Raw genomic sequence first — 20,611 nt, forward strand, 5'->3', positions numbered from 1 at the left:
AGCATACAATTATAAGTCTAAGAGATCTGACCAAAATAGGGCCTGCCGCTCTTATTCACATGAAAAGCAGATAGCTGCACCAGTAGGATTACTCTTGTAACCTTGAGCAAGGGCTTTCAGGATCAGGCCAATCACAGTAGTGACTGACCTGGAGGAACTGCTATGTTTTGCAAGATCAGAAAGGAATGGAAGACAGATTTACATGAGAGGCCCTGATAGTCTGTGGTGGAACAAGTGTGACACTGACAAAACTACATATATGTGTGCATAGCAGACTGGCTAGTGCACATTACCTTTTAATATTTATACACTAGTACTACATTTTAAATGTATTTTTGTGCTAGCCAACCAATTATTGGGGAATACCTTTTAAAAGACCCACCCAAAGTGTCTAGACAAATTAGGCAATTAGTAGGCATTTTTTTAAAGTATAAAATTTTAACTCCCCATCCTGAAAAACACCACCCAGCCCTTTAAGATTTCTTTGATACCAAGTACCGTGAAAGGGTACTTGTCTTTTTGTTTGTTTTTTTTTATTTTAACAAATTAACAGGCAAGAATAAATAATCCCTAGCTCAACCAAGTGTAGTTAAATGACAATGTTAAAAATATAGATGTTTTTGGAAATGATGTGCATCTGGGAAGCCTTCTGAAAAGTAACACCATTACTCACATGAACTGATCCCACCCAGACTAATCCAGATTTACGTTTCTATTTACTCTTATCATTGATCCAGCCTTGCAGCTTCTTCATCAGTTTAGACTCCTGTCAGTCTGGGGTCCCACCATAATGATACTCGGAAACTCCATAGTATCAACCAGGTGTAAGGTTGCCTACAATAAAATCCAAAGATAAAAGTATTGGTTAGTCTGGCCCATTTATATTTTGCTGTGAGATTCACTGTTGTTGTTGTTGTTTTTAATTTAAATAATACTACTACTTTAAATAAATTCACACTCAGCATGGAAATCAATGGAAATGGGGGGGGGATAAACTGGAACAGGGCCGCTCAGAGGATTCAAGGGGCCTGGGGCAAAGTGGGGGAGCTGCGGCGCTTGTACTCACCCGGCGGCTGTCCGGGTCTTCGGCGGCAGGGGGCCCTTCAGTGCTGCCAGAAACGCGGAGCGACTGAAGGGCCCCCGCCGCCGAAATGCCGCTGAAGACCCGGACTGCCGCCGGGCCAGGGCTTGCGGGGCATTTGAGGGGGGGGAGAGGCTTCAGTCGCTCCCCGTCATCGGCAGCACTGAAGGCCCCCCCCCCCCCCGCCGAAATTCCCCCACTCCCCCCCCCCCGGGCGGCCCTGAACTGGAAAGGATTGTTCTAGTTTCATTGACTTCAACTGAGTTATAAAAAGTTACACCAACTGAGGAGCTACCCCAAGGTATTTTGAAAGACTCCATTGGTTTCAGATCAGGTCTCCTCTACTGCATCCCTTTAAGCTGCTCTGACCGCTTGGCACATGCATATGGCTTTGTTTTGCTTTCTCCCTTGTGCACTCCTGAATAGACTGGCCTGGTGCTGAGCTAGAATGCATACAAGAGACTGTAAACTTGGTCTTCTGAACAGGATCCCTAGTATGGAAGCTAAATCCATATTTTGAGGGGTTTTTTTTAAATATGGCTCTTAATGCTCTTAATATTCTCTGTAATGTTCAACTCAGGGAACATGTCAACATTTCCTGTTTAAAACTCCATCTTAATATTTGCTTGGGGGGGTGTGTGCAGGAAAAATAGAGGTTTGTGGATTTAAATGTTCTTCTGGGCTATAAGAAATAAGCCTAAAGTTTGCCTGCTATTAGTGAGACCTTTTAAGAAATCAAAAGCAAAATGAGTGGATTTCACTGAGGAAAGTATTTTGAATACAACCTAAATTAGTTGTAGATGTAAACGTTATTTCTGAAATGCAAAATGTGTCCTCCTGAAGTAGCTACATTGATCAACAGAAGGAAGATGAAAGCCAATCTTCTGGGATTATGAAGTGCACCTCTTCAATGCATTAATGTATTAAGATATCTCCAAGGAAGCCTTCATATGGTAGATATCTTATCAGGTCTAAAGCAGCCAAATTTTAAGGAGGGTCAAACAGTCAATGTCTATAAATATACATGTTTACAAGAAAGCCTCTAAATTTATCTGCTTTATTGTGTCTGTTATATATTTCATGGGATTATTGCTATACAGGCAAAGATTGGAGTAACTCACTAAAACTATAAAACGGGGCATGGAACTCAGCTTCAAAATGCCTTTTTTGGATGGGGTGGGCGGTTTCTGCTTTTCCTGCCTGGAAAAAAATGAAGTTTGAATGTGTTAGTGACTGGCATAATTCGCCTGCCCTCAAGACCCACCCACCCAGTAATTATTTCCCCAGTCTCATCTGAAGGATGGGGAGCCTCCTGGCAGTTGGTCTGACTGGCAGGGAGGAGATAAAGCATGGTTGAAAGAAGGGGGAAAGGGGAGACAACTGAAAGGAAAAAAACAGGAGAGGAGAAGGTGATGAAGCAAATATGAGTCAGAAAACCCGACTCGAGAGGGAGAGCGCGCAGCCCTCCCGAAACAGGTAGTGCTTCTATGGGAGGAGGAGGGGAAGACATGGGAGTGGTAATCAGGAAACTCCATCCCAGGGCCCATAACACAAGTTTATAAGGCCCTTGGGAAGAAGCGACTGCGAGGCTTTCACAACACATTTTATGAAGAACCAGGGCTCATGGAAGCTCCCCTAGAAATTCAAAACCTGGAGCAAATCCTCCTTTCCATAGCATCTTCCCCTATCCCTTCTCTTCCCCCCACCCCAATTTCACTCAGAAATAGCTGCCCTGCTCACAGCCCCTCCCATGTACTTTGTCCCTAGGATTCCATCCCTGGGGTTTGAGAAGGCACCTCAGGCCCAGGGCGAGACGCAGAGGAGGAGCCTGCACTGCCTCTTATCACTTCTAGTTGGGCTCCTGTTTAAACCTCTTCATTTCAATAACTGGGTTTAGGACTTTCCACTTCCAAGACAACTGGCGAGTTAGCCATTGCAGTAGCTACTCATTGCACGGACCCCGAAATGACAATGGCTTCTGAAGACCAATAAAATAATTGTAAGGGTCGAGCTATTCAGTAGCTGTGGAATCTGACTGCCTATAAGGTATTACACTTTGTATGTTATCTTCCTCATCTCCAGCATTTCACATACAGGGCAGTAAAGCTACTTCTTCAAACAGCTCCTAGTCAGCTGCCCCTACAGCGCCTGAGGCCAGAGGTGCTGGAACAATTTCTGTAGTGGGGGTGCTGAAAGCCACTGAGCCAAACTGTAAACCCTGTATATGATGGAAATCACTTGAAGTCAGGGGATGCGGGAGCACCTCTAGTGCCGGCACCTATGCCTAAGGCCTCCTTTTATTGTCTAATGGGCTTTTGACCCTTGTCTTCCTAGGAGGGCCCCTTTAGAAGTAGGCTTGAGTTAGAAAAGCAGAAGAATTTTATCATAGTGCAGATACTCAAATACAACCATATCTGGTTTTATAATGAACGCACAATGCTTCACAAACTGATAAATAGCAACTGCTTATTCCCAGTTTCTCTACCCCTACCAGAGCCTAAGACTATATCATGCAGTAATATAACCCCAAGCGTATTGCCTTGCTATGGGGTGCATACATACAATTGCATTCCTAGCGTTCTCCCTTCAACAACAAAATAATACGGTTGGGATAACACCCCATTGTTCTCGATTTCGTTTGTGTGTTGCATGCACGCACATTGTTTGCACTTGTGGAATTTACATCCAGGCAGCTGGAAATATTCATATTTGATAGATACGTTTCAAATTTTAGCTATAAGGGTTAGGCCTGGGTGCGTGAAAACAATGCAGCATATCATTGTGCATTGCAATGATTCCTGAACGGGAGTCCTTTTGTCTTTGGTTTTGCGCGCTGGGAGGAAACTACCGCGAAAAAGAAAGACAGGGCAGAAACACCCTGTCACCAGTTAAAAAGGTGCTAATGAGCACTTTGCATAATGACTATTCAACAACCGCCTGAAATCTTCTAGCATTTGGCAACATTAACTAGAAACGGTGGCCCGATTTATGCCAAAATCTGCCTATATGACTATGTGAGATACTTTTACTGGGTTAAACTTCCAAGAACTGTTTTAACTAAACTCTAGAAAAATGAGTGAGTTTACGTGAAACAATGGTGCAAATACATTTTTGCCAACAGTCCATTCCAGTTTATTAAGCGTGATTATATGGTATATGTTGCATCTGCAAAAACAAATACCGCTCTCTTTTGTTTTTGCAAGTTTTTTTTCCCAGCCATAGTGTTTAATTTTTTACTTGAGAACGGAAGGCTGAAGTTTGATAGTAACGTGTTTAATGTGTAGTATACACTGTAGCGAATTCCATCCCCAAAGGACCCACGTCGCTTAATAATTATATATAAGCTTGGGTTGGGACACTGAAGTGCAAGTGCAACTACTTCGGGGCTAGAGGAAGATGATCAGTTGCTATGCAGCACACTGGACACCAAGTAGACAGAGGAATTAGAGCTGCTGATCCAGTGGCAAGCCCTCTCTCCTCAGCAAACTTTGGGTCCGCACTTCCAAACGGCCAGAGAGATAGAGAACTGAGGTCCTGCCTTAATACACAAAAGCATGGACTGATCGCAACTAAAATGTGTCTGAATTACCCTGCAGAGGAGGGTTGGGTGGGTTTTTCCACCAGCAGATTTGAGCAAGTCCCTTATTTCAACATCCCCTTTTGTCTCTTTAATCGCATTTGGGGGTCAGGCAAAATAAGCGATCAGTACTGGAGTGTACTCACTGAGGACAGCGTGATGCCAGTGAGTCAAGTTTTCCGTTTGTACTTTAGAAAGTAACGTATGTGGGGAGTGGAAGCGAGTTGGCTACTTGTTCCTTTGAAAAAGCAGTGCAGTGAAACTGCTATTATTGTTCCACTATCGGCTTTTTACACCACATCTGATGGGTAGCTGGATCTGCGACGGAGAGATTCGATACTATGGAGGAAAAAGCTAGAATGCAAAATCGCTCGAGCAGTGACTTCAAAGTTCCACTGCCAATCATCTCTGCCCCTGCAGCGTGGGGAACATGATTTAATTAGCAAGGCAATAATGTCAGAGATGTCTGCAGCCTGCGCTTGCTTAACCGCCTTTATTCAATTTGGCCAGAGTAGTTTGCCAGGATACTAGAGGTTTGGCCAGAATATTTGGACCCCTGCTGCTCGCAGACTCTGTGGAGCCACTCAAGGGACCTGTTTTCAAACCAGGTGAAGCAATTCGGTGCTGTGTGCTAATCGGGAGAGAGCTCACACTGCAGGGCCATTAGATCTAATTGCTGCCCATTATCTCTTTCTTTGATAGGCAATTAGATGACAATTAACTTGGAAAAGCCCTGAGGGCTTGGAGTAGAGAACGGGGAGGAGAGACCTTCAGGTTTTAGTACAGGCTCTGTGCAAAGCCTGATAACTTTTCCTTTCAGCTGCCTACAAACAAACCTAGTGGAGAAAAGGATTTCTTCCCCTCCCCCCGAAAAAAATTATGTGCTGTGATTTTAATGGACCCGAAAGCAAAATAATTCTGTAATCAAAAAGACAAGTTTCCTCCTTTCCCTTTCACAAAGATCTATTTCTAACCCAGGTAAATTCTTATTTATTATTTATAGTAACTATGTTTTCACATTTGAACAATATACTGTAAAGGTATCAGAGTTCTTTGGACATCCCTCAGCTGTTTTGGGGTGTTGAGTGAAGGATAGGCCTTAGGTTAATTACATTTTCCTTACTTTATTTGGTCATCTTTTGGTCATTAATTTTCGAAGAGCTAAATGAGATTTTCAAAATCCGGTTTTAAAATGATCACTCCCACAATTGTGATGTAATTGTCCAAATAGTTTTCAGAGTAGAAGCAGTGTTAGTCTGTATCCGCAAAAAGAACAGGAGTACTTGTGGCACCTTAGAGACTAACACATTATAAATAAATTTGTTAGTCCCTAAGGTGCCACTAGTACTCCTGTTCTTTTTGTCCAAATAGGGAAATTGACGTATTGCAACATGCAATCGAATTTTAAAGTTGTATTTTTAAAAAGGGTGGCATTATAAAGGGGGATATTTTAAAACAGTTCTGCAATATCCCCATAATTGATACCAGTACTCTGCCTCCAGCTGCAATCAAGGGAGTGTGAGGGCAATGGACAGGTTAGTATTCACGGGTACTTCAAATAAAAAGGCATTTACTCTTAAACAAGTAATCTCGTTGATGCCTAATTGACTATCTAATAGCATGTATCAGTACATCAAAGCCTCGCTGAATAAACTTGTTAGCATTTCTAAGGGGGGCAGTGAGCGTTACAAACAGTGATCAATTTTCTTATCAGCCATACTTAAAAGGAAGCTGTCCCTCTGAGCAGATAACGATGTGTGTGCCTAAGTGAAGTATTGGGATTCATTGTCTCCCATGGAAAGTCTGAGAACAATAAAAGCTGAAGGGGCTGAGGACAGTGAGAGTTCCCCCAGTTTGGGTCCCTTTGATCAGCAAAACCGGCCGCGTGAGATGCTCCTAGACTCCTGGCGCCTTCCAGTGGGGTGGGTATGGTTTGTGCCATATTATGTGCCTGGGGAAAGGTCTATGGGTGGAAATATAACTGTTCTCTCTCAATAAAACTACTATGCCCTTGCATCAATAGAGTGAATCTTGGTGTGCATCTAAATAACATATATGGATCTCATCCAAAATATATACCCTCCTCGGGGTATATCTCATTTAATCAATCCCCTGTCACTTCAGTAGCCTTGGGTATTGGTGCACCTTAGTCCTTCCTGTTCTCTGCCTTTTGCAGACAATAATTTAATCACCTAAAGGCTGTAATACTATGGCCTAGTTCTGGTTGTTGGTTAGGTGTTGGGGTGGCTGGGTGGCAGTTAGTGGCCTGTGATATACAGGAGGACAGACTAGATGATCTGATGGTCTCTTCCTGCCATGCTTTTAATGAACCCAATAGCAAAGCACCCCTGAGAACAGCATGGGGCCCAATTTCTGCTGGGCTGACTCAGCCCTTCCACCCTTGAAAAACAAAGTATCTCAGAGTATGCTGTGTGACTTTTCCTTAGCATAGCCCTGTCTGTTTGAACAGTAAGGGCTTTCTTGTGACATTGGATGCCAAGGTATATGGAGATCAGCTGCTGCTGCAGCTCCTGGACATATTCTGGTTGCCTCAGACACTGCTACCCTGGGTTTAGTGCACCAGGCAGCAGCTGTGATTGACAACTGATGCAGAAAAGGAACCAAACAGAGGCACACTTGGTTTATTTCTTTCATTGCATGGTTCCACCATATAATGTCCTTCTGGGGGATCTTACTAGTACTGAGACCCCCAAACCAGGCGTATGCCCCAAAGTTCTTGGTCAAAATTTCCCTTCCTGTTGTTGCACTATTTGCCTCTTGGCTAGTGTCCTCCACCCCAGATATGATTGATTTACTGTAGTGTTGTATGCCTCTAACTGAGGACATCATTATGGAACCCTGGGAGCTGAAACATGTTTTATATTTGTAAGGTACCGTATTACACTTTACAAGAGGGAGAGCAGAACCTCTGAAACTGAACTTGAAGGGATTAAGTCACTGTATCAGAAATATTGATAACATGGAAAAATGGTAGGGAAATATTTGGTGTCAATAAGATATTTACATTTTCTGTGTATGCAGAGGTTATATGAAAGTTAGGGATTCTCTTTTTCAAAAATGAGAATAGTCAAATTTGCATAGTTTATTTTATATTTATGAATAAAAATGGTAAAGTGACAACAAAAATCATGGAATTCAGAAGATGGGTACATCCCATCCCATCCTACTGGCTTTAGTTATAGAGATAATTCTAAGCATAGGTGGACTAAACAATTGCTTAGGCCCCCAAGCTGCTCAAGAGGGTCCCCTATTAATTGTTAGTATGTGTTGGTGGAGATATTCCTGCTTAGGGTCCGCAATGGGGTAGCACTGGCACTGGTCTGGCTATAAATTCTATCCCTTGTATGTATTGTAAGCCCCTCAGGACTGAGATCTCACTCCTATTACACATGTGTACTATTAATAGTAATGGGACAGGTGGGTGTAGGCCCTCCTCCTCAGCTAAGGTGGTAGAACCACTGAACCCAAGCTACTATTGAATTCTGGGAATGACAAATGGAAAAAAAACAGGCAAGGGAATGAGGTCAAAGGTTAATAACAAGGAATCTCGGGGGACACCAAGCAGAGAACCCAAGATGATACCCAACACTCCTCAAAGGCATCTAAGGTGTCAGTGGACACTGCCCTCAGGAACTCTGTCCAGAGGCATGAACGTATAAGGGGCCAGAAGTCCAGAGTATCCCCCATCCAGCTTCCTCCTCCTGGTATGATGAATGGCTGACTTGGCCATCCCCAGGAGGAGGTTGATGAGGAGATCTTGCGACTTTGTGGGGCCATGGAAGGGGTGTGCATAGAGCAGGAGGCACGAAGAAAAGTGCAGCCAGAACCTCAGTAAGAGGTTCTGGAGGACCCACAAGAGGAGCTGCATCATGATGCATTCTATTCATTTGTGTGTGAGGATCTCCCTCTGGATGCAGAAAATCCAGGTGTCAGGAGTTCATGAACCATGGCAGGTACATGCCCATGCTCGCAGCTCCATGAAGGAGCCACCAGCTAATATCTCTGGTGGGCCATGGGACCTGAGTGGAGTACCAACTAGCCCATGGGACTTCCTCACCCTCCTTAGGTAGCAACATGTCCTGCCTCGTGGTGTCAAGGTAGGACATGCAGGTGAGGAAGTGGATGGTATGAAGCATGAGCACAGACAGACATTTCCTGTATCAGGGGGTAGCCGTGTTAAGCTGTATCTACAAAAACAACAAGGAGTCTGGTGGCACCTTAAAGACTAACAGATTTATTTGGGCATAAGCTTTCGTGGGTAAAAACCTCACTTCTTCGGATGCATAGAGTGAAAGTTATAGATGCAGGCATTATATACTGACACATGGAGAGCAGGGAGTTACTTCGCAAGTGGAGAACCAGTGTTGACGGGGCCAATTCAATCAGGGTGGATGTAGTCCACTCCCAATAATAGATGAGGAGGTGTCAATTCCAGGAGAGGAAAAGCTGCTTCTGTAATGAGCCAGCCACTCCCAGTCCCTATTCAAGCCCAGATTAATGGTGTTAAATTTGCAAATGAATTTTAGTTCTGCTGTTTCTCTTTGAAGTCTGTTTCTGAAGTTTTTTTGTTCAATGATAGTGACTTTTAAATCTGTAATAGAATGACTAGGGAGATTGAAGTGTTCACTTACTGGCTTATGTATGTTACCATTCCTGATGTCCGATTTGTGTCCATTTATTCTTTTGCGGAGGGACTGTCCGGTTTGGCCAATGTACATGGCAGAGGGGCATTGCTGGCACATATAACATTAGTGGATGTGCAGGTGAATGAGCCCTTGATGGTGTGGCTGGATCCTCTGATGGTGTTGCCAGAGTAGATATGGGGACAGAGTAAGCAACGAGGTTTGCTACAGGGATTGGTTCCTGGGTTGGTGTTTCTGTGGTGTGGTGTGTAGTTGCATGTCCGTGTCCCCCAGACCCTCCTCCCAGGGCAGGCGGAGGGTCCGTGGCTCCCCACAGCTGCCCAGCTCTTACTATGCCTGGGCTGCAGCTCTGAGGCCCTGTCCCCCAGCCAGAGCTGGGTCGGGGGGAGCTGCAAACCCTCTACCTATCATGGGAACATGTAGTGGGAAACCCTCTACAAATTCTCTACCTGCCACTGAGAACAGGGGTGGGAACACAGGCTGGGGGCTGCTCTTGGCCTCCCCACCCTGGGCAGGTGGAGGGTCTGCGGCTCCCGGCCCGCTTTGGCTTCCAGTTTGGCCAGGCCTCAGATGGAAGGGGTGGAGCCTCAGGTGGAAAGGACAGGATGGGGCCATGGAGAAGGCGGGGGTCCCTGCTGGCCCCCCCCACTTTTCGGAAGGCTCTGTCACCCCTGTTCCAGGCCTTGAGTCAGAAGGCGCACATCTTCAGAATACGCCAACAGGACCACCCACAAGTCCAGCTATGACATGTCTGTAGAGCAGTGGCTCTCAATCAAGCATACGTGTACCTCTAGGGGGTACACAGAGGTTTTCCAGGGGGTACATCAACTCATCTAGATATTTGCCTAGTTTTACAACAGGCTACATAAAAAGCACTAGCAAAGTCAGTACAAACTAAAATTTCATACAATGACTTGTTTGAACTGTTCTATATACTACACACTGAATTGTAAGTACAATATTTATATTCCAATTGATTTATTTTATAATTATATGGTTAAAAATGAAAAAGTAGTAATAGTCTGGCTGTTACCTTTATATTTTTATGTCTGTTTTTGTAAGAAAGTAGTTTAAGTGCAATGAAACTTGGGGGTATGCAGGACAAATCAGTCTCCTGAAAGGGGTACAGTAGTCTGGAAAGGTTGAGAGCCACTGCTGTAGAGCACCTAGCACTCTAAACAAATAGGGGCTAAATGACTCCATTCTACTCAATTAGCCCTCTGCAACAGTTTCACCTGCTTTTTGCTGATACAGATGTGAATGGAGATTTGTTTCCTATTCCAATTTATATATTCAACTTATCCAGACACAATATCTGACCATGTCTTCCACTGTCACCAACTCTCTTAGCTAAATCACCAGGTATTTAATGTTTTTCTGAATGCTTCAATTGCTAGGATCAGGTTAGTGCATGAAAATCTCAGATTTCTTTAAAAGAGAGAGACAGACACTCTAGTCCTCAGAGCTGTTATAGGAAGTGACTTAACTCCCTGTCTCTCTTTTCAGGTGTTTTGGTCTTTTCTCTCCACTGTGGCCTTGCAAGCACTGTTTGCATTAGCTTGCAATAAGGTTGTGGCTGAACCATTTTTAACATAGTCTGATTTTGTCTTTAGTTAGTAGATAGTGTGACAAAGTTCCTCCTCTATCTTGGTAGGTCCTGTGCTTATTGGCAGATTTTCTTGCCTCAGAGATTCACCATGTGGGTTGGGGAACAGCCCAGAGACCTTCCCCTCTAGAAGAACCCACAGTCCAGGTCAATTAGGAGGTTTGGGGGGAACCCGGGCCCGCCCTCTACTCTGGGTTCCAGCCCAGGGCCCTGTGGACTGCAGCTGTCTATAGTGCCTTCTGTAACAGCTGCAGGACAGCTACAACTCCCTGGGCTACTTCCCCATGGCCTCCTCCAAACACCGTCGTCCTGATGTCTGATAATGCTTGTGCTCCTCGGTCCTCCAGCAGCACACCCTCTCACTCTCAGCTCCTTGCACCTCTTGCTCCCAGCTCCTCACACCACAAACTGAAGTGAGCTCCTTTTCAAACCCAGGTGCCCTGATTAGCCTGCCTTAATTGATTCTAGCAGCTTCTTCTTAATTGGCTCCAGGTGTCCTAATTAGCCTGCCTACCTTAACTGGTTCTAGCAGGTTCCTGATTACTCTAGTGCAGCCCCTTCTCTGGTCACTCAGGGAACAAAAAACTACTCATCCAGTGACCAGTATATTTGCCCTCTACCAGACTCCTGTATCCCACTGGTCTGGGTCTGTCACAATAGTTTTGTAAAGAGATGAGCATTTTTGTTTGTAGTGCTGTGATCCACAATGGCACCTAATTAATATTTAATAATAATGTCAGAGTTTCAAGGTGAAAGATACATAAAGGAGTCATGATGCTAGATATCTTTAAGTGTAGTTAGTCATACACCGCAGGCACCATGGGAAAGGAAATGGAAATGTACAAAGATGACATCCACAGAACACTTCAGTAGAGAACAAGTAAATCTGATTGGGGGGGAGGGAAAGTATGTCTCAGGATATGTGTGGTCATAGGTCCTTATTATATTGCTATGCTAACATCAGAAATGGCCAGTAATATTATTAAATGGGACCTATAAATAGGTCAGTCAGTATGTGTGTGTGTACACATATATAAAATATTGCATGAGTGCATCATAATTCAAGCATCTGTAACTTCTGGGAGGGTGGGATCTGGAGTGGGGAAGAATGAATCTGTAGTGATTTTCTAAGTATATTAAAATAGCTGGGGGGAAAAGTGGGGCCAACACTAGCTGGGGGGGAGGAGCAGCTGGGGATACTTTTTACATACAAAACAATATTAAAATATTGAACTATGCAGACATGTCCCAAACATCACCCTGACTCCGTTGTTAAATCTTTTACTCCTTTCTTTGGCCCCTACCTGTCTTTGTAGATTGCAAACTCTGCTGAGCACCTCTTCCTGCCTATAGGTACACCACTGAGCACAGTTTGGACATGATTGTATAACAATCTGCCTGAGAAAGTCTACAATGTGTATTTATTTAATATAATGTAAATTGGAGGGAAAGTCTTTGTGACGGGTTGGATCACAGAAACCCCCTTGGGAGCTGCCACCCGATGTGCCAAGACTACCCCTGCTTCTGTTTTCCCTGCCAGCTCAGGACTCCAGCACCCCGTCTTGCTGAGTCAGACACTCCTGTCTGGCTCTAACACAGACCAAGGGTCTGAATCACTTGTCCCAAAGCTGCAAGGTTACCCAAAAACAGCTCACAGGAGTGTGCTTGTCTTTAGCACTCAGATGCCCAACTCCCAATGGGGTCTAAACCCAGATAAATCCGTTTTACCCTGCATAAAGCTTATGCAGGGCAAACTCATAAATTGTTCGCCCTCTATAACACAGATAGAGAGATATGCACAGTTGTTTGCTCCCCCAGGTATTAATACATACTCTGAGTTAATTACTAAATAAAAAGTGATTTTATTAAATACAGACAGTAGGATGTAAGTGGTTCCAAGTAGTAACAGACAGAACAAAGTAAGTCACAAGCAAAATAAAATAAAATGCGCAAATCTATGCCTAATCAAACTAAATACAGATAAGTTCCTCACCAGTTCCAGAATGCTCCCTTTTACAGGCTAATCTCCCTTTAGCCTGGGTCCAGCAATCTCTCACAACCCCTGTAGTTACTGTCTTTTGTTTGTTTCCTTCAAGCATCCTGGGGGGGTGGAGAGGCTCCTTCTTTAGCCAGCTGAAGACCCCATGGAGGGGTCTCCCCCAGGGTTAAATAGACTCTCTCTTGTGGGAGGAGACCCCCCTCCTCCCTCCTATGCAAAGTCCAGCTCCAAGATGGAGTTCTGGAGTCACCTGGGCAAGTCACATGTCCCTGCATGACTCAGTCTTTACAGGCTGAAGCCATTGCCCACATGGAATCTTGCATGTCTCCAGGAAGACTTCTTATGTGGATTGGAGCATTCCAAGATGCATTGTTCCCTGATCAGGTACTTAACCTGGCGAATTCCTTCCTAAAGAAGCTGACCAAATGCCTCCCAAAGCTTACTTAGAAACCAAGCAAGCATACAGCCCATATTCTTAACCTCAAATAGAAAATGATATATATATGTACAAATAGGATGAATAGATATAGTAGACCATAACCTTTACGGAGATATGTTACCTGGCACAGGCAGCACAAAACATATTCCAGTTATGTCATACATACATTTATAAGCACCCCCTCCCCATAAAGCCTTATGGGGTACACTGTCACAGTCTTGATTCTAGAATGTATCTCAATAAGTGCACAATGACCATGCGGTCACTTCACCCCCCTGGATCACTAACCCACTCTCTGGAGTTACACGGCCTTTAAACATAGCGTCACCACGGGCTGTTAGTGTGTTGGAGGGTAAGGATGAAGAAAACCACCACATTTTGGAAGGACTGCCCCTTTCTAAAAATCTGCTCCAAGTAACTTGTGAGTGTGACAGAAGAGGTGACCGCAGGTGTGTAATGGCCGGGAAGGCTATTGAAATGCAGAGAGGGTGGCTGCTCTCAGCCCAGGCCTTTCCCCAGGTTATATGTGTGTGTGTTTGGGGGGACATCAGGGACCCTAAGATCGGAATCGCCTGCCCTGCTGGTATTTCTTATTGCAAGCTCCATTTCCGTCAGCCGTTGACCCCTCTGTGCGGAGAGCCTTCGAAATGGACATGGGTCCTCTGCAGAGTTAAAGTCATGAGCACGACCAGCCTCGCAGAGCCCCGGCACTTCGCACAGGCGGCCCCTCGGGATTCGGGAGCCTGTCCGAGCCCACCCTGCCTTGTACGCTTGTGTAGCGGTTGCTCTCTTGGCTCAGGGCCGTGCAGGAGCTTCGGGAAATCTCTCCCTTGCTCAGTCACACTAAAGATCGGCCACGAAAAGCCCGAGTCAGCCCTCACTGTTTAAACCGCCAGAGACGGGATCCGGGTGTTTCCGAACACGCAACCCGCAGTGGAGCCGAGTCCGTTTGAGAGGTTCCCAGCTTAGAGGTAACACCAGCTGCTCTAACGAGCTCTGGAAGAGGAAACGCTGCGAGCAGGCAGGTGTGAGGAAGCGGCGTGCAAAGCTCGGAGGGAACTAGCTGGAGCCTGTTCCCCTGTGATAACGCTGGGGGAGGGGGGGAGCGCGGAGCGTCCCAAAGGCACAGCTGTGAGCGATCGCAGCGACAGCGCTGGGAACAGGAAAACGCCAAGAGCCAGGGAGATCGGGGCCGGGCTCGAGCACCCCGGCAGTCCTGGGGCGGGGCGGGGCGGACAGGGACAGCCCGAGTAACCCCGCCCAGCTGAAGCAGCACAGGCTGGCCTGTATGTGTTCAGGGCTACCAAACAGAACAAGCCCCAGTCTGGGAGCTATGGATGAGAACTAAATAGCTGGATGAGCGCCTGGCATGATTCAATCACGATTGTAGCGAACCTGTTTTCTGATCGCGACGCTGCCCGGTCATGTCATGCCAAGGACAGGGTGTGTGTCATTATAGCTTGTGTGTTTAATCACAATAGTTTGGTTGTAATACAGCAAACAAAGGGCGGGGGGGGGGCGCACAGGGAGCCTTTTAAGCCTACTTCTATCTGGGGTTGGACAATAAATAAAACCAAAAAAAGTTTCTTGTTAAGTATGAATTACAGGGAGAAAGGAAAGATCGGGAAAAACAGCATCCTAAGGGCAGCTGCCGCTTTATTTGCGCACACAGTGGAGCCAGAACCTGTAAGTTCTGAGCCCACCACTCCCATGCCAGCTCAGAAGGACTCTTAAGAAATTAGGTCCATGTGGCCTGATATTCAGCTGTGTTCAGCATATGCAGCTCTCCCGAAATGCGGGTGCTGAGTAAAATCTCTTCTGAAGGCCCTGCTGCCCTCCTACTTGGATGTAATAGGCCAGGTTGCAACTTTAGTCGAATCTCCGCGCTTTGGTAGGATTAAGAAAGATTCTTACACTTTTCCTGTAAAGTTTTGTGCTTTAATGGCCCCGTGCATTTATAGATAGTATAACTCTGTGATACAGATCAGTACAAATTTATAATCTGCTGCAGCTCCCTGTGTTAAGACATCAGTAGCAGATGATGAGGGTGGAATTGGAAACAAAGAAAACCAGCCTCACGCACATACCATTGCATTTTCAGTGAAACTTGCCTTTGGGGAAAGAAGGAGGCATTTATGTTTTTCCTTTTGGAAAGAAAGATCAATAATCTAATTATAGGAAGAAGAAACAAACACGCTGCTCATTAGATCCGAGTTTATTGAGTCAAATCCTTCAGTTCTGGCGGGTTTCGTCGGGGGCTCAGTGAGTTCAGGAGTTTAGCCCCTGTGAAGCACTGTAAGAACAGGGCCTTGGTATCAAGGTTCAGGGTTAGAGAGGGAATATCTTCAGTTTGCTCTCCCAATTAGGAACAATCTGAATATATGGTGTCCCGGTGTCTTTTGTAGCCGATTCATTTGTGCTTTGTGCTTGCTGTATGTTTTTCCACTGGCTTATCTAAACGCAGAAAATGCTTGAAACCTCAGTGATAGGTTTTCTAATAACGGTTTATTATACTTATAGTGATTAAACCTCTGGGCGGTTCTTAGCATTATCTGCCCCTTGCATCACAAAGGCGAAGCTATGCTTTATAAATAACATGTAAATTGGGGTAGTTTGAAGTTGATGAGGTGTGAGCTTTCTGGTCCTGTATTGCTTTGATCGCTAAACTTCCAGGCGTTGGTGAAAGATTGGCTACATTTCTGGCTAGACAACTGGCGCCAAATTCAAGCTGAGAGGAGTGCAGGGTTGAATTTGTACCCGTTAAACCAGAAACAGCAATAATACAGCCAGGAGCTGGGAAATCCAAGCCAACCCAGACTTTTGACGTCTCCGTACGACCTTTACAATGGACTTGGATTTCTTCCGCTCATTCGTTTACAGTAGAAGGGATTCTGATATTGATAGGGAACATAGACGGGATTCTATAGGAAATCGATCGTGACTTTTATTTACCATGTAGTAACGTTTTGTGTTACATGATTGCTAGACTATCCCTCCTTCTCCCCTTCAGCAGGAGCCCCCGACCTGAAATATACAGTTTACAGTGTTGTACCTTATTGGGCTCAGGATATTGGACAGACAAGGTGGGTGAGGTCATACCTTTTATTGGTCCAGCTAGAGAAATTGGTCTAGTAAAAGCTATATGACCTCACCCACCTGGCCTCTGAAATATATATACTACCACTCTAAAGAGGACATTTCAAAGGATTACCTGGTAGCTTAATTTAGATCTGCATTTTGAAAGGCAAGGATTGATGTAAAAATCCCTGTTATAACAGAGTTCTGAATTGTGTTAATCGGTGATAAATGTTCTCATACATAGACCGGAACCTCGCATGATAAAGATACTAAAACCCTGCTCCATTCACGTCCCTGCCCTAAGGAACTCCCTGATTATGGCTGTAATGAGATGCGGTTGCTAATGCTTGGAGATCTATGCAATTTAAAATATGTCGTATGTGCCTTTTGTGTTAGTCCATCGACGTTTGGAAGGGACATGATTGAACCCCATCGTTCTGCCATTATCTGGCGTGTAACTGTCTTTAAAAGCCCTTTTGCTGGTCTTTTGTTTGGTGTGGCTGGAATTGTCCATGCCGCCACTCCCCCCCTCCAGGGGAGAATCAGGAGGGGCCCAGGGCAGGTTTGCATTTCAAGGGGGCAGAAACAATCCTGCAGACTCTCTGGAGCCAGGGGCTGCAGACATTTGCCAGACGTGTGAACTCTACTCCTAACTGACAGCTGTTATCTCTTTTCTCTTCGTACTTTGATGTGGATTCACACTTGCAAACGAGCCCGCGAGGGAGGGCCCCCTATAAATAAATGGCGGCCCCCACCCACCCGCTTGCCCTCCCCTCCAGCCGAGCAGCACTAGCTAAGCAGAGGGAGCTACAGGCAGCTCCTGTGAGCCCCGCTCCTTCAGCTCCCACTCGCCATGGGTGAGGCCGCCTTCCCTGTGGACTTCCCGGCCCAGCCTGACAGCGAGGAGCAAAGGCCAGCGGGCAGGCCGCACATCTGCTGCGTTCCTCCTCCGCGGGCCCCCACCTCCTTCAGCAGGAGTCCCCGCCTGGCCAAAGCAAAGCCCAAAGCGGGAGCCGCGGCCGGGGGCCAGCTCCAACCCAGCAGCCTGCGCCGAGAGGAGCTGCCCATCGGCCGAGCAAGTCCCGGTAAGTCAGAGGCGAGCCCGGGGGAGGTGGTGGCTGGTGCTGGAGAGGGAAGTAGGGCCCTGATCCGGCCGCGAGGAAGAGCCTCCAGCTGGCCGGGGGGAGCGGCAGCGGGTGCTGTGGGGCGGCGGAAAGGCAGGTGCTGTTGCCCTGGCTGGGGGAGCAGCGGAGGGCTGGGCCGCGGGGCCCGATCGGGCTGTTTCCCCACGTTGGGCACCGGAGCCCTAACCCACCCTCCGCCTTTGCAGCTCCCGAGGGCGGCTGGGTGAGCGCGGACGAGTCCTCCGGGTACGAGAGCGAAAGCGCCGCCTCCTGCATCCCCTCGTCGCCGGGGGAGGACGAGCCCCAGCAGCGCAGGGCGCGGACCGCCTTCACCCCGGAGCAGGTCGGCAAGCTGGAGAAAACCTTCAAGCGGCAGAAGTACGTGGGGGCGGCGGAGAGGAGGAAGCTGGCGGCCGCTCTTCAGCTGTCCGAGATTCAGGTCAGTGCCCGGCCCCAGTCCCCGCGGCACAGAGATAGCCGGGCTGGGGGGCTTTGGGCCGCTCGCTGCTCCCCCTAGGTGCAGGGCTGTGTGTAGAGACGCTGAGCGCCTCCAGCTGCCCCTTGGCTTCAGTCAGGCCCCGCGCGTGCATCAGTTTCCCCGAACGGAACTCGCTCGAGCAAAGAGAGCGCTGAGCGCTGATTCACACTTGTCCACGCTCTGCGTGTGTAAAGCCGCACGGGTGCTGAGCATAACGATAACTGGTTATGATTTCTTGCCGATGGGGACTGGTATTCAAATTGCTTCCTACCGACTATAAATGCAGGGCACGGCATGTTGTCCATTAAAGAAAGTGCAGGATTTACTAGAAGCCTAATCTCATGTTTCCACGGGTCCGAAGAGTATCTTTAAAACTCTTAAACATTTGTACTTAATATTTTTTTTAACTTAACAATACAACCGGGATCTGATGCTGATAAATGTTAGTTTATTTGATATTCACTTGGACAGAAAATTTAGAGAGTTACTAAATAAGGCCCCGATCCTGCAAGCACTTGCTTATGCACTGGTTAACACCTTGAGTAGAATCAGTCAAGGGCTGCTCACAATTAATGGATTTAAGATTTGGATCCCTAACATGCTCCTGTTGGGGTCAGTGATTTCCCATTGAAATGGAAGCTGGATGAAGCCCCTGATTAGGTCTTTGCTGTTGCTATCTCTGGCAAATGCACACAGTAAATAATACATTATGAGCTTACACAATATGGAAACTTTTCCGCTGATAAAATCAATGCTTTAATTCAAATTATTTTAACTCCGACTATACTGTATGGATCACAAGTGAGTTCAGTTACAGATGCTCTCAATACATGATAGTTTATAAATTATTCTGTTAGGACCCTGATTTCTTTAACATTACTTTTTTTTTCTAGGTCAAAACCTGGTTCCAGAATCGCAGGATGAAACTTAAGAGGCAAATACAAGACCACCATCATAGCTTCATATCTTCAGATCCCTTCTATGGCTATAAGCAAGGGACCCCACCAAATATGTTACAGGATTATTCCCACTATCCTAGTCCACAGCAACAAAGACTTCTGCCTTTTACTCCTAATTGTGCTTTACAGTTCAACTCTTCCTTTCAAATATATGACTCCCAAAACCCATCATATGCCCTTAGGGCACATGATCTGCCTTTTTTCCACCAACACTTTCTACCACAATTCTCTGTCCATCCAGTTATACAGAACAAAATGGACAACAAACAATTTAATCCTCTTCAAACATTATAACCAAAGCAAAGTGGAAGACATGAGAGAGGTATAATATAATACACTATATATGATTCAACTGTACATAAAATGTTTCTGATGTAGAAGTGTATATTTTTAATATAAAGTTTAAATATAAAGATTCATACCTAAATTAAGTATAATTGTATTTAATTGAGATTGAATGCTGTTAGAGGCACTCTAGTCCTAATTCTTGGGTTTATACCCAACCTATGTAATTTGAAGGTTACTGGTCTGAAGGATTCTGATAGACTGTTATCTTCCTTTAGTGTGTGGATGCTTAAAAGGATCTTTTGCTATAAATTCCATATTGGCAATTAGTCTGTCCACAGGAGGAGAATTCCACTGGAACTACTGCTGGCACTGGTGAGAACCCTAATGTAGATGTGCTGAAAGCAAATTGTGTACAAGTTTGACCACACAGCCTTGTCTATACTAGGATTCCCACCATGTAGGCAAGGCTATGAGATAAAATTCATTGTTGTAGAGATACACAACCAACCCCTGGAGTCCTATACTTTAAAATATTATTATACAGACATTTAACCTATAGCAAAATCTTAACTACTGTGAAGAAACCATCAATCTGGAGGCATTGTTATAGTAATGTTGTTCATCTAATAGTTTTTCCTGTGTATATGCAGCACAGAAATCAGATACAATTAGGTTTCCGGTTTGCTAATTGTTAGTTGGGTAGTAACACTCAGCTTATAGTCAGAAAGCTGGCAACCAGCTTCTGGTGAGATTATACACATAGAACACCCGGTTAGGAGCAGAAAAGGATGACAGACAATTTATAAACTCTTAGTTCCAATGTGCCACATAATCCTGAGTTGGCAGTTATGCAATTTGTGACTTTTGACCATGTCCACTTTTCCTATTCTCATCCAAGTGTTTGCTGGCCTGTTTTTGCAGCCAGTGAAAATTAAAACTTTTACACTATTTAAAGAGTAGAATCATATAATGTACTTGTTTTGTGACCTCAGTACTGCATAGTGCTTCTATAATAGGATTCTGTGTGAATTATGGGGGGTAGGAGGGAGCAAAGTGCTGGTCATTGAATTGTTTTGTGAACATAAATTACTGTTTTACACTTCCATTGCATCTTCCACCCAAGAACCTCAAAATGTTCTACAAATGAAGAACATAGAATAGTTGCACCGATCAATTGACAACTGATTTATATTGATTTAACTAATATTTACTGAATTAAACTACATTGCTATAAACAACTTCTAAACAAGTGTGTGTGAGCTCACACAGGCTTTATCAGTTTAAATCAATTACAAAATTTACAGTGGAAATGGTGCAA

The 20,611-nt window shown here is 45.4% G+C and overlaps 1 pseudogene; it reads left to right on the forward strand.

Annotated features, from left to right (window-relative positions):
* The first annotated feature begins 17,297 nt into the window (after positions 1 to 17,297).
* On the forward strand, positions 17,298 to 19,280 carry LOC112118802 (annotated as a pseudogene).
* Positions 19,281 to 20,611: the final 1,331 nt, after the last annotated feature.

The sequence above is a fragment of the Terrapene carolina genome, unplaced genomic scaffold (genome assembly GCF_002925995.2).
Source record: "Terrapene carolina triunguis isolate 2854851 unplaced genomic scaffold, T_m_triunguis-2.0 Scaffold95, whole genome shotgun sequence".
Taxonomy (NCBI): domain Eukaryota; kingdom Metazoa; phylum Chordata; order Testudines; family Emydidae; genus Terrapene; species Terrapene triunguis.